The 15248-nt window shown below is 40.3% G+C and overlaps 1 protein-coding gene across 5 annotated transcripts in view; it reads right to left on the bottom strand.

The window, feature by feature from the left end:
• elmo1 (engulfment and cell motility 1 (ced-12 homolog, C. elegans)) overlaps positions 1–15248 on the bottom strand; it is a 100718-nt gene that overhangs the window by 68842 nt on the left and 16628 nt on the right. Inside the window, exon 1 of one of the 5 annotated variants that reach the window (XM_084919989.1) lies at positions 3487–3668. The exons of the other annotated variants lie outside the window; for them this stretch is intronic. The gene's annotated coding sequence lies outside the window, so the exon portion shown is untranslated. Of the gene's footprint in view, positions 1–3486; positions 3669–15248 lie in introns of those variants that run through there. 5 annotated transcript variants of the gene reach the window in all.

The following is a 15248-nucleotide window of genomic DNA, read 5'->3' as shown; positions in this document are numbered from 1 at the left end:
ACAGCAGAGGAAACAGAGGGGAGAGAAATCTTGTGTTTTGTTAGGCAATACTAGGTTTCACCTCAATAATTCATGATGTGTAATAGGAGGGTCCCACAATCTGTGGAGGGACGAGGGGAGGGGGAGGGTGAAGGTGAAGGCAAGGGAACATGAGTAGGAGCAGAGGTAGGAAGGCTACGAGAAGCAACGTAAATGAAAGCGGGGCCGACAGCGTGTCAGAGAAAGTTAAAATGAAGGGTACTGATAATAAATAGAAAGCCAGAGAAAATGTAATAAAAAACAGAAATAAAGCAAAAAAGAAAGTAAATCAGCACATCTGAGAAAGTAGAACAAAAGAAAAGGAGAAACAGAGGGTTAAAAATAGAAAGACAAGGGTTATTGCATCATATGGACGTATCAGACCGCAGGATGACTTGTGCTAGAGTATGGTGAGACTGGGCTGCTCCTCCAAGAAACTTTCTGTGAGAGCGTCAATGTTGTGACAGAGACCATGAGGCGGCACTTTTTAAACACCGTGATGTGTCGCCTAGCAGCAGTGTCGCTCTCAAACTCGGACATTTAAGTGGCATTTAAAGCAGCACGACCTGAGGAGGCTGTTATGTGCAAACACCCTCACCCAGGATCAGGACTGGGCACATTAGAAACTGGGACTGTTGTGGAGGGCCGAACCTTAGGAAAATAAGCCCCCATCCCTGCATTACACAGTCTGATCGGGTAACACTTTTACATAGTTTTTATTTGGTTATTAAAGTCTGGTTAAATACACAGTTTAATAATTAATGCATTTACCTTTTTCTTTTAAAAAAAAAGAAATCATTTAAAGTTGTAAAAAATGTAGCCAAATTTCTCCACTCTCTAAGACAACTCTCTATTTGACTCATCTTACTTGTCATGATTGTAACAAGTTTCTTAACTGCTCATCATTATAACTTCAACCTCTTACAACTTACATAATGGAGATCTGTTATGATTCTGTGGTTCTACTAGAGTTCAAAGAAGTCCCCATTTCTTTTACTAGGCCTTGGCACAGCACATCACTTATCGTCTGACCAGCTCCTGGATTGAGAGCCATTCCCACTACCTTTCAGCCACATTTATTTTGATTGGCTGACACTTGTCAAAAGAAGGCTTGAACAGCAGGTGGGTGGAGCTTGACCGATTGCGATTTATTAAACTTATCAGCAAATAGCTGGTACGTGACATATAATATCATCGTGGTCTTTACTGCGCTCACCTTCATCATACAAAAGAGCAGAAAGGGACTGATTGGAGCGGTCTGAATCAGGGATTACCTGCACATGCTGAACAGTATTAATTATGCTTCTGTAAAACTTTAATATGCCACTGTCGCATAACTAAAAATGTTCAACATGGAAAACCAAACGTGCAAGTACTAACAAGACCTTTTTATCCCCCTATATCCACAAAGACCAAGCAAAACGCAATGTAAATGTAAAAAATCCTATCATAACACATCTGGGCACCCAAGCTCTTGTGTGCCTAAAGTGTGTCTGCACCACAAGGTTTCACGGTATCATGTGAACTATTAGTGTGGGAGAGGTTTCATGTTTATTGCTTTTGCATGAGAGCTTCAAGAATTGTATATGGAGAGATCAGTAACTTTGTCTTTGTGTGGGTGTGTCTGTATTAGTCTGTGTGCTGGCTGGATTTCAAAAGAACCCCTTCAAGCTCTTCATCTGATGCCTCTACAAAGGGCCCGCCTAGCTGCAGGGGTTAGTGTCTGTGTGTGTGTGTGTGTGTGTGTGTGTGTGTGTCTTCAAAAAGACCACCATCTTTTATTTGAGTTGAGACAAAAGGCCACAGTCGTGCTGCAGAGGACCTAGAGTTATTGTCGCTCTAAAGGTGACACCTTTACACATCTACACACACAGTAGATGTTCATGTTACACTTATTGCGAGCGTACATACAAAACACACCCTGTAGTTAAGGTAGATCAACTATAAACACCATCTGACGCTTCATGTTCCAAATATGTTACTTTAACTTGATATGATTTAATTAACGATACAGAAGTGTGCATAATAGTAGTTATTACAGCTCAATTACATTTGCACTATTACTGCTGGCATAAATTAAACACTTCAACCATTTAGGAGGTTGGAAAAAAAAAGAAAACTCGCCTGGCTGGGAATCACTGATGAATAGAGTATCAACACAAAACAGCACAGTCCCAAGAGCCATGAAAGGCATAACAGCAAGAGTACACTTAATCTTAAAATCTTCATGCTTATTTAGTTGTTTTCCCATTCTTCCACAACACACGTATACCTAACACCCAGTCGACAGGAAAAACCACTGATTGGAAGACAAAGGGCTGAGAAAAGGCTTCAAATAAAGGACAAAGACATAAAGGGTAAAGCTAGGGACAGGGTTGAGAAATGTGGCACCAAGATTCAAACAAACAGGAAGCGCCACGTTCTGAGGGACTTCGCATACCAGCAAGACAAAGAAAACAATCTAGCCAAGTCATTTTTTTAAAAATATTTTTATTATTTAATAGACCATTTTCTAAAATTTCTAAAGTCTCTGTGCGACCCATGTGCCTCTCAGCGGGCCTCTGTGTCACAAACCGCCTTCGCTCACACAACACTAGCAGGATATCCTGTCAAAGGTCGCTACCAGCTGCTCGTAGCAACTCTCAGCAGCAGCCAGCCAATCTCTTTCAAGGCAGTTATGCCGCTAACACCAAGCTGACTTTTGCATTTATGAGTTTACATGTGCCACTCAATATACTATCTCTATGTTCTTTTTTAAACATAAATCTACACACACAAGAAAAGAAATAAGCATGGAGCCATGATGCACCACCAAACACAGAACAAACATAGTCTAAGTATAGCGCTGGGAGCAGAGCAAGCTGGCAAATTAAGGTAAACAAGTGAATCAGAAACAATTAGAGGTACTTGGATGATATTCTGTAAAACCAAGTAATAAAAACATGGAAATTATTAGTGATGAGGAGACAAAAAAACAGAGACAGAGAAATAGAAAAAAAATCTAAGGCAAAATTAGGCCCCAAAGCACAAAACTAATCCTTAATGTTTATCGTGAGGGAACATTCATATTGCCAATTACTTTCCGATGCAGCAGATTTATCAGCTGTGTAAGTATACACTTTCTTTAGCCAATCCAAAATCATAAACTACTGACACCACATTTCCATCCCACCAAATTACGAGGCCACAAGGCTCAGCTGTCTTTAAACTCGTCCGTTCTTTGACAGCGCAATTCTTCTTTGGTTTGCTGGAGGAAAACCCACGCAAGTTCCCTGTTCTTGGAACAGACATACCAAGACTTTTACCACTCCAGACGGCAAACATCCTACCGCACAATGGCCGTGCTTAAGGAGGTGGCACACTGGAGATTAAAGGAGGCAGGGGAGCACACGGAGCCACACCCTGAGGCCTACTGCATCCTGTGTAGCCTTTTAAAGAGTGAAAAGTACTGAAGACTTGAGGACTCACCCGCAAGACATCCACCAGTACTCTTAGTACTTTCTTCCCAATCAACCTGCTTCTTGTGCATGCGACTACAATAACAGGATGGAGAGGGCGACTTCGGTGTGACAATCTGCCTCCAAGTAAAGTGACTTCAGCATCACAAGCCACAAACAAAAAGTTCACCACGGTCTGTGCAGTGCTTCGCCTGAGGCAAAAGAACAACCGACAGAGTGCTGAGACAGAAGGAGGAAGTAGAGGAAGTAGGCGTTTTTCGAGTGAGGAGGAAACAGGTCTGTCTGTTAGAGAAAAAAAGCGGTAAATTCAAAGATACAACGACAATAGCTGAGAAAAGACTGTTGGATTTAAAACTTAAAGCTCACATGCAAGGAAAGACAAACAATGCATCTGTTTCAAGCCTAGGAATTAAAAACACACTCAGTGAGGTGACTGGATTACTTATGGGTAATTATAGCTTATGAATATGCCATCAGTGCCCCCCTACTCCAGCTCCACTGTGTTAGTCTAAACTGTTGAAGCCTTAATAGCCATCTCCGAGCACAACAAATTAAGCCCGAGACTTATTCTGTGTGTATATGTCAGAGTAGACAGCTAACCTATCAGTGACATTTAGCACGCCAAAAATAAAGAGCAAGGTTCGCCCTTGTTCGAGAGCCAAGCTGCTGCTGCATCTAAAATGTTGGCATTAAAACATGGACTGAGAGTAACGATGAATTCATGTATGGATTCAGATATCATCAACCAGTGCGGCTCACACTTTCACTTCCACCTCTCGCTCCCCCTAATTACCACAGTCTGCAACAACAGAGTGACTCAGATGGTTTATACTGTCACAAAAGATCGCTGATCATCAGGCCAAACGCCTAAATTAAACATTTACAGCTTGTGCAAGACGATGACATCTTCATCTCCAGCTGAGAGCTCAACAGGCCATCTGTGCAAGCGACACATACAAAAAACAGATGTTTGCTCCACCCAGGCTGAGGTCAACTTTGGTTAGAGTCAGCCCCATAAATACAAACAGTCGGGACTCTCGGTTCTTCCAGGGAGCCTCCAAAAGGCGAGCGTCCAAGCGGGAAAACATTTCAGCTCAGCCACAGCAGTGAAAACAAAACATGCCAATTGAAATATATCATATCCTCATTTAAGACTTTCATGTTCCAAGACACGGAAATATGAGCAAGATGACAGGCCTGCATGCGAAATGAGCAGTCATGTGATCGGCCGTGCCGTCAGAGCCAAACTTGGAAACTATCCTGACCTGAGGAAGTGAAAATATTTAGAGGACCTATGTCCTGGCTATAGAGCTAAGAATATCTGGGTTATATACTCCGACTGTCAGCACACTGTGACAGAAGGACGAAAGCTAGCAAAGAGAGAAGCACGCCAGAGCTTTATTAATCTGTCCAAACTATCTAAACTCCTCCTTGAATGTCCTGACTTTGTAGTCGCTTTAAGCCCTCATGATTCATCCAGGATGCTACGACATATCTGTCGAGGTTGGCGAACGTGACATTTCTTCCATGTCACCATCTGCTCACTAAAACTCAAAAACTGTACAACACTACTGAAGAAATGACACCTCCCCATTCTTTCAAAGTTAAAAGTCTTATGATCTGAAGTCAAACTCTAACGAGCTCATTTTGCCATATTTCCACAAATGCAATTAATATGCATATCCCTCACAAAAAGTCTAAACCTACACAACCTCAAAAAAAAGGAAGAAAAAAAGAGAGAAAAAAAACACAACGAGGTGGAAATATTTATGCTCGAACCTTTCTGAGCACGTGGACAGACAGCATTTCAGTAAACTATTTTGTGCAAGTGTTTTGAGATGTTTACGCAATGATGAACAAGAATTTAAGCCGCCCGTAAACGTTCCTCGTTCACAGAGAACAGAACAGAAAAGGCGCTAACACCCAAAATTTAAGTGACGAGGGGATCGATACTCAAAAATTTTGATTGACCTGCTGCAATGTTTACACATACTTTTTTTTTTTTTGGTTAGTTGATTTTATGATCTCTGTGTTAGATCTGAAATGTGTTGAGTTTATCCAAAAGTAGCAGACTGACTGAAGCAGTCTCGTCTGTTTGTGGCTCTAGTCTTGGGCTATTCAGCCTTAGCTGGTTGGTAGAATGAACGCAATTATATTTACTTAAGTTACTACAATTGTACGGTGCTGTGCAAACGTTTCAAGCTCCCCCCTCACTTCTTTCTATTTTACTTTAAAAGAGCCAAAAGCTTTTGTAATTCTTTTAAAAAGTGGTCTTGAGCAATAGTTCTGCAGACTTTCAAAAAGCCTTTTTTACTCACTTTCCTACCAGACCATTGTCAGTTTAATGTTGTGAGGTTTTTTTTGTTTGTCTTTTAAATTAAGCCACTTAACACTGAAGCACATCAGAGCACATAACTCCACGGGATGAGCTAGTTTTGTGTCTATCTTTGGGGACTTTTGTAACTAGCAGCCTATCACATAGACATTTATTTTTATTTTTTTAATTCTTTACCTGAATTTACTAACAGTCTCAAAAATAACAATGTTTCACAGGCATAAAATAGTATTTTAACACCAAAAAGGTGATTCCCCATTATTATTAAAAAGCTTGTACACTTAAAAAACTTGTATGTTTTTGGATGATTTGCAGAGCGCCCTCAATAATTTTGAGGAAGCTGGACAAATGGAGGACAAAAGAAGAAGTAACTATAAATAACTGTTTATACCAGACGAACAGTAGCTGAAAATTAAAAAAAATAGGGGAAAATCCAGTGAAGACCTGACACCGGATACATGTGGCCCTTCAGTTGATCTGTGCACTGAAGCCTCATCAGAAATAGTGTCAGGGGAAGGGTGACTGTCAAGGAAGGGAAACAGGCAGAAAATGATGAGGTTTGCTAAATTACACAAGAACTGAACTGAAAATCAACAGCAACAAGTCTTATGGGGTAATGAAACCAAGTTTGAACTGTCTGATTCAAATTGTCACCGGTATATATGGAGGTGATGAAGAGTTTACATGCATGGCAATGATCCCAGACACACAGAGACTGCAGAAAAAGCATAGCTGGATATAAAAACACACACTGAAACACTATCAGTCATGGATTGGTCTCCCCGGAGCCCCGACCTCAACATTATTTAAGCAGTGTGGGATCATCAGGATGGAGAACAGAACAAAAAGCAGCCAGCATCCAAAGAAAAGCTTTGACTGTCCTCCATGAAGCCTGGAGAACTATGGACTAGACTTTTGCAGAGCACTGTGAGAGCTTAAAATCAGATATTACTCAGCGGAAAAACAAAGAATTTGGCATATTAGGATACTAATAATTTAAAGCTGATTGTTTCATTTACCAGCTATGCTGACCTATTTCTGAAAAGTAAACAAAACAAGTGTTACTGTTTATAAAATTCAGGAGCTGGATATCAGTCAACAGCTCTATGACCATGGCCTAGATAACCACTGTGGATGCACTTCTTTCTACATGGTTGTAGATCAAAGCGTTAACTGAAAATTTAAAGCAAATGCAGGTTTTAAATAAAGTCAGGCAGGTGCTGCCGTCATCCAATTGACTGGTGTTTCAAAAGCTTCTTTTCTTATTCACAGACTTTCTCTTTTTTAAACATAAAATGAATCGGCACATTCCCACATTGTGCTTGCAGAGGAGGTTGTCAGGCCAAGATAATTCCATAAGACTTCGGGGGTTCATCTATTATTCAAAGCCACATCCACACTTATTCCACTTAAGAAGAGTAACGCGTTTCACTTGCATGATCAAACTACAGCCGTAAATGAACACAAGCTATTAGCCTCCAAAAAAAAAAAAAGAAAAAAAGAGGAAAGTCCTGGGGTTTGAACGGGGCACTGAGAAAGACAGACTTCCTGCTTTAGACTCTAAACTAGATAAAATGCAAAGAGAGATAACCTGTAATGGAGTTATCGTGCACCAGTAGACCATTCTTACTGGACAAAGAAATGAATTACATCTTGCCAGTCCATATCATCATTAACAATGCTCCATGCATGCATATGCTAGGTCTGCAAACCATCAAGATAAACAATAATCTACAGTTACGCGATGACAGCGTCAATCAAACTAATGTTATTAGAACACAAAAATATAGTCGTCATTATTTTCTACAAATGATCAACCGATTAGACCACAGAGAATATTGAGGGTGGAGATGAGACGGAGGCAGACGATCTGCTGTGGTGGTGACCCCTAAAGTGACCTGTCAGAAAAAGAAGCAGAAGCAGAAACAGCAACAGTCTGCAAAACCACAGAAGCAAAATTAATAGGAACAAAAATTTCGACAGCAGCTCCTTAATTGGTCCAAACACAACTGGGCGTATTTTAATGCAGAAAATGTCAAATGTAAATACAGTGTTTTAGCTGAGTTTCACTGCCCAGTTTTGTGCAAGTATCCACTTATTATCCTATGAATAACAATGACTGGAACATCGTTGCACACGCTAATGTGCCGCTGACTCCTTGCTTGTCTGACAGTAGTAATAGCACACAGGTTCAGGGGCAATTGACTAAACCTGTGTGTGCAGTACACCAGACAGGTGTACTGTAAACCCAAATAATCTAAATACCATTTAAAAGTGGGTTTTTTTGTTTGTTTGGTGTGTGCATCTTGGTCCTGTGATAGATGAGTGATAAGTCCAGGGTGTACTCTGCCTTGATAGAACAGCTGGAATAGTCTCCAGCCTTCCTGCAACCCTGGACCGCATAAGTGGAAGGAAATGGATGGATGGATGGATGTCTTGTGTCAGTAATGTGTAGTCAGGAAAGCATTCAGCTCTTTTATCTAAACACAGTCAGGCTGAGAAAAATATGCATGCAAGCACTTACTGCACTTAATATGATCAAGAAAGACAGGAAGAAGATGTTTGTCTGCTAGAGTCTGCACTTATCTATTAATATTGCAGCGTGCATGTCAAGGAAGCTCAGAGCTTGCAGTTCATAATTATGCCTGTTCTGTTTTCATGACTGTTTTATGTTTGTTCCATTATGCTTACAGTTTATTTTCTCAGGCTTTATTTATTCCCTTCATGTGGGGAAAGTGAGCAGTGACACCATGGGTGCATTGGGGTTTTTGATTATCAGCGTGTTGACACAGATAAGAGTCTTATGCGACTGAAATGGAGGCAAGTTGGCTTATTTTTTAGGTTCACATTTCATTCATTCTAAAAACTGATAGAGCCCCAGGTATTTAACCCATAGTGGGCTTCTCCTCTTGGAGGTTGCCCTGTTCACACCTCTCAGTGATACAGGCAGTGCCATAACCTGGATGACTGACAACCCACATGCAGATAAGAGACTGCAGAGTGAAGCTCTGCTCAATTTGATAATAAAGTCTTATGAGGCAAATCTCAAGCTATCGAGAAAAGGTCACCACTAAAGCCTTATGCAAATACATTTAATAACCAGTATTCTCATTTTAATATAAGTAACTGTAAGTAAGTGCCCACTATTATTTAAATTAACAGGGTTACTGTGACACAAAGGAAGAAATTATTACACATTGAGCTTAGTTAATATTAAAAAGTTTATTTGTGTCATTTTTTATGCTCAAAATGGGAAAGGTCAAATATTTATGTTAACTAAAAGTTTCTTAAACTCTGGCGTAATTGAAACTCACTTGTACACTATTGTTTTGTGTATAATGATAAATTGTTTTAATTGCCCATATCGTTATCTGTCTGCACAATGCTGCAGTCAGCACTCTTCACAGACCATCAGTCACTCTAACATCTGCCCTTTCTCTATCTGTAATGCATGAAAATAAATAAATTAAATAAAACAGTTACATTTTAATAATGCAAATGGCTCAGGCGCTTAACCCATGCCAACTTTAAACTGAGGATGAAAAGGCAATGTTAGAATTTAAGAAAGTAAGTCATGCACTGTACTGCAAATAGCAATAACAACAGGGACACTGCTGTCAGTGCACTAACTGAACAAGGCTAACACAGCTTATCATATGAAGGCTCAGTTACACAGGTCTGGAGACTGGCCAGTGATCTCCCGGTAACCTCTGGTTGTCAGGAAAAAAACAGTTTTTCCCAGACGGTTTGCAAGTGGTTGCTGGGTGTCACTGGGTGAAATTGGTTGCAAACAGGGTGGCAGTTCTGGTTTGTGTTGCAGTTTTTTAAGTTTACCTACCACTTGGTGGTTGGTTAGCGTTTGTAGACAAACTGGTGTCACAACCGCATCAATCAGTCTAGTAACCAGAGCAACTGCAAGGAGATTTTTGGTGCAGCACTGTATACCTCTTTGCAATAAAGTTCATCTACCAGCTACCAGCAACCACTCAACAACTGGTTGGGGATTTAACATTTTGCTCTGATTCTTCCTTCCCATGATTATACTTTTAAACACAACTCTAAAACATAGACAAACAAATGAGAAGTGGCCCGATAACAGATGCAAAAAGTTGCTATGTATGTACCTTCATCTCTTTACCAATGTAATGAGTAATGACTGAATGTATTTATTTATCTAATTATATCAGGTGTTTACAGCATCCATGCATCATAAACCGCTGAGAAGTGAACAGACAAATATGGTGACCCACTGATCATCTGCTCTGTGATCAATCTAAATGGAAAGTGTGATATTTTAGGATATGTAAGCGCTTATGAAACATGATCTGCATCATCAAAAATACCCCTGTGTGTATATTTAAATCAGCACTTACAGTGCGTGTTGTCAAGGGTGTTGCATAAGGTGACTATTACACGTTGTTTTTTTTCCTTACTGATACACAATAGGCGATGTGCTCTGTTCAAACACAATCCCTTTTCTCTGTAGATTTAAAAATAACATGCCATCCTCGCCCATTACATAACTCAATATCAGTCAGCACCAAGGTCGGCGGCGAGAGCTTTAAAACAGAAAAGAGGCGCGCAATTAGGTGTTTACCCCGGAAGCCTTTCCACTGCTGGCTACAGGAAAAAAAGTGTGTGCGAGAGTGTCCTTCTGCTCTTGGGCTTCTTAGCAGCCTTTCCAGGTCAAACACACAGTCTCCACAGCTTATTTATTCCAAACAGAACAGAACAGTAGGACTGAGTTATGGAAATACTTTGTGATCCAATATTGTCTTTAAAAGTAGATCCAAACTTGTAATCTGTCGCAGCGGTAGAAAACATTAAGTTTGCTGGGATCCAGCTGGGTTGAAAGCCATCAGTGTGCCGGATTGTTACCACTGCTGACGTGTGCAATCAGCAAAGAGACCTTAACGTCTACTTTAGTGGAAGGCAGGCTTAGACCCTTAGTAATAATAACGGGATGCATGCTTAGAATTATCATAAAAACACAGTACCATCACAAATTCCTCCAAAGAAAATTCCGCATACTCAACCAGTGGTCGGTTCAGACTTCACCATCGGGATTTTTAAACGGATCTCAATGAAATCCTGAGGTTGATAACAGTGGTTTCTGAACCTTAAATTACCTCAGCTAGAGATTCTGGTTAAAGAGATAAAAATGTCAGTTATGCTATGCATGTCTCCAGTCTCCAGTGGCTGGTCTGGCTGTAGGCCCGCGGGGTCTGGGGTGTAATCAGCTTACATATTTTGGACTGTTAGAATGAAGCAGGAAAGAGGGGGCTGGATATTTAAAGGGACAGATTGACTACTACTGATGTGACTACATTTATAGTCATAACAGTAGAAATGGCTTTAGGTAAGGTATTCAAATGCACAAGCACTATTTAAATGTCATGTTCTAAATATATTTATTAGAAATAAACGACTCCACAGAAAACTCACGGGGTGTAAGCAAAGAAAGGAAGAAAATGTAGTTGCTAGAGGCTTATAATCTCAAACCTTTGATGTTGAACAAACCCTGACAATGGTGCCGACTGACTTTTTACAGTATGTAATAATTGCAGCACCGACATATAACAAGTTATTTATTACAAGCTAACTAACTGCTTAGTGAGACAATATAAGATAAAGCACTCAAAGACCTGAAGAAATTGAAATCTATGGGAGATAGAAGACTGTTTAAAAACTTATTTGGGGAAAATTCAGTGAAGTCTCCATGCTGTGTTTATTAGAGTTGACTTGTGAGTATATAGATGCAGTTCATTTAGATAAATCACTTTACAATAACGGCCCAAATGTGATACCATGATGACTACCAAGTGGAGAGTAGGGATGTCTTGAGAACGGAAATTTAGTAGTTGGGACCAACAGAATTACACGACTCTTAATACCCAATTCAATACCAACAAAACAAAACAAATATAGAATCTTACAAAAAAAAAAAGCAATTCTGTAAACAAAAAAAAAAAAAAAAAAAAAAATCAACAACAGCTGAAAAGAGAAGATGCTAATATTATATTTTGTTGACAGGACACTGAATGAAATGTTTGGATGGTTGCCGAGTAGCCTACTATAGTTACTACAAGGCACAATGTTAGTTACATTACATCAGGTTAAGTATTACACGTTAGCCATTGCAAACATTTGAGCCTATCCAACATCTAACAAAAATGGTTAGGTATATTTCAGAATTACACAAGAAGGATAATACTTTGGATGCTGTTAGTGTATTTAGACCATGTGTCGTTCAGTTTCTCAAGCCAGCCAAACTCGTATTTGTACGATCGTATTTTATAAATGTGAGTTTACATTTGTAAATTAGGTGTACTACAATTATGTTGCAGCAATCATAGCAGTATTAACAAATGTGACCAATGACCATTTTCTAAGTCTCTCATATCAAAAGAAAGAACATCACATGTAAATCTAATACAAAATATATTCTTTTGTCTTTCTGTCTTTTACATTTTTTAAAAACTGAGGTAAAACAAACTTTTGGCTCAAAAATAAAGAAATAAATCAAAAAACCACTGTGGAAACGTAAATGTCCGTTCGCTGTTAACAAAACCAAATATGAAATCTCTTCTTCAGCGCCATAAAAATGTGTGTAACAGTTGCCAAAGCCACAACTGTGTGTAATGAAGAAAAGCATTAAAGTGCAATGCTTCAAAAGCGGCAGAGAGTTGGGGCAGAAAGAGTTTGAGCAGAGCTCCCCTCTGACTGATCACTGCAGACAACAAAGGGCTGGAGCCTCAGGGGCCACGCTTCAAGGAACAAGCCATCCTGAAAAAGTTCCCTTGACCCCCATCTGTGTGTGTGTGTGTGGAGGGTGTTTAGTGGGGATGGTAGGCACACAACAAAACCCTGTCAGGTCACATGACCAAGGCGGGGATCTATGGTGCTTTTCGATTGGATAGAAAGGGAAGTTATAGAACTAGGTCTATAGTCCCATTGTCGTGCGAGGTATGTGTTGGAGGAGGTGGAAGGCGTTGTAACACAGGGAGGAAACCAGCGCAGCATTTTTCATTCACAAGCAAAGAAATCTAAACCCGCCTCCATCATAGAGTGACCTTGACTACTCTAGCAGAACACTGAGCGCATCCGAGCACCTCTCTATCACACAACCCTCCCACCCCTCGCTCTAGGTGGGCGCATTTCAGAGAAGCAAACAACCATGTAAACATTTTGCCTATTTTAAAACACTGACACGGTTGAGGTTATGAAACTGGCCTTCATTGAAAAAACAACCGACCAACCAAATTTAGGACAGGGAACAAGTTATAACAAGCTCCAGTTTCATGCTATGTTACCAATCAACCCTCGTTTCTGGAGGGCAAATCAATAACTCAGCTTTTCCAAATGCCAGCTAATCTGGCTCATTGAAACTGCCACTGAGGTCATAAAAAAATCCTAACAAAAGCAGCAATTGGATAATTAAATTGCTTCCTGTCGTGTTAAAAAAATATCTTAAAAAGGTAAAACGTTCTTCAAAATTAGTTCAACAAGGTCAGGCTAAAGCAGTCTCTCAAATGTGCAGTTTAGCAATAATCAGCCCTGAAATTTGTGTTCCTAAAATGCTAAAATTATACACCAGACGGCAGGAAAGAAATGCACCGGACAAAAGGTTATTACAGAAAACATGCATACATAACCACAAGCAGCGCACACAAGCTGGAGACAACAGACATCGCACTTGTCTTTTATAGCCTCCTCTGTGAGGTTTCTCATTCATAAAACACAGACGGTAGTTATCTCTTCGCAGCTAAGTGAAAACTGCTCTTGAAGGGTATTCATCTCTCAACAGGATTATCATTGCTCGTAAGGAAGGAAGTGTTGGTACGGCTTCTGTGTGCTAAACAGCAAACAGAAAAGACAGATGCTTTGGGAAGTTACTTGCACACTCAGGATCCTACGAAGCTGCAAAAACAGAGCACGCGCACTGTTGCCGACCAGGCGTGAGCTAAGTGTACACCTCAGAATAGAGCAGAGGGGATTATGCAAGAACAATACTGTAGCTAAAGGCTTAGTTTCACTCATTTTGGAGAGAAAAGAGAGCGCCACTGCCCTAGAGCACGGGCAGTATGGCAATGTTATGCTAATTACTGTGAGTGTTAGTCTTAATGTGTCATGCAGCCCACCTTGCCAACAGAAGCAACGAGGACAGATGAAGATACTGTAACCAGGAAATATAAGCATAACTTTAAACTGCTCATCTTTCTGCTACTATATTTTATTTTTGCTGCTTGAAAATGTGCAAAGTAGAATGTTCTGGTTGTTCTGAGGTTACTGACAACAACTACTTAATACCATGTATTGTATTTCAGAAGCAAGTCTCACCATTCGCCAGCCATATTGGTATTATCTCTTGTGTGGGCAGTTTTATTTAAGGCAATGTCTACATTAACTTTGATTTCAATGGTCACCAGGACATTAAAAATACTGACCAGTGGTACCTCTCAGCCTCCTAGTAGATCCATGCATGGTATCAATTTCAAAATCCTACATTGCCTTGTTCTCAAGTTATTGCATTCACAAGGTTTTCAGAAAACTTGACCTACCTCCTTAACGTCAAGGTCACTGAGAGTCAAACTTGTCCAAGAGTTTTAGTAGGCACACCTATGGTATCAATTTGAAACTCCTCAGTTGCTCCGTTCTTGAGTTATCGCATTCACAAACTTGGGTGTCCATGTCGCCCGCCTGCAAGGCAGGGTGATGACAATACCCCAACAGCCTTTTACGGCTGAGGGATAAAAAAAAACAAATGACTAGAATCTGATTTAAAGAAATAAAAGATGGTTCATTCTTTCCTCTGACCCTGATTTCTAAATTATCTTAGAGCAAACTTTCTCTTCTATAACCCCTGTGGTTCAGGTAAGGGAGGGATTACATGTCTGCTCGCCTCCACATCACGTAGATTTCATCAGACGTTGAACGTGAGGGTCCGTGCAGATGTCTGCGTGCCCGTGTATGTTATTGTGACTGCGCACACTTCTCCGTGGAGAATTTATATTACAATGCACCAAGTACATATTTGCTCAAGGTGGCAGACTTCAAAGAAGTACAACAGGCCTAATAACTACTCGGCCATCTGATCTCCAGCTCTTCTTGTCTGCAGCTGAGTAAAATTGAGGCCTTAGGCTGAAAAAGTATAATGGTGTAAAGTTCACTCTTTTATACTATATACGCAGACCGTGAAAAACACGGACGTAGCTTAAACCGGGATTTTATCTGAAGGCCACTGGATGGCGACAGCTGTAGTTGCTACACGTCTTCTGGTCCCATAAAAGTCTATGGGGAAAAGACTTTCTGACTTGACCTCAGTAAGAACTTTCCTGCTGAGTTTATGGCCTCAGTCACGCATTTATATCATACTAAAAAACACTGACGGCTGCTAATGCTACACTTCAGCCTTCTAGTAGATGTCGTATAAATTT

The sequence above is a fragment of the Perissodus microlepis genome, chromosome 22 (genome assembly GCF_051167445.1).
Source record: "Perissodus microlepis isolate ML-2025 ecotype Zambia chromosome 22, ASM5116744v1, whole genome shotgun sequence".
NCBI classification, from domain to species: Eukaryota; Metazoa; Chordata; class Actinopteri; order Cichliformes; family Cichlidae; genus Perissodus; species Perissodus microlepis.
Note: the sequence above shows the minus strand (reverse complement) of the source record. Positions and strands in the feature narration are given on the sequence as shown.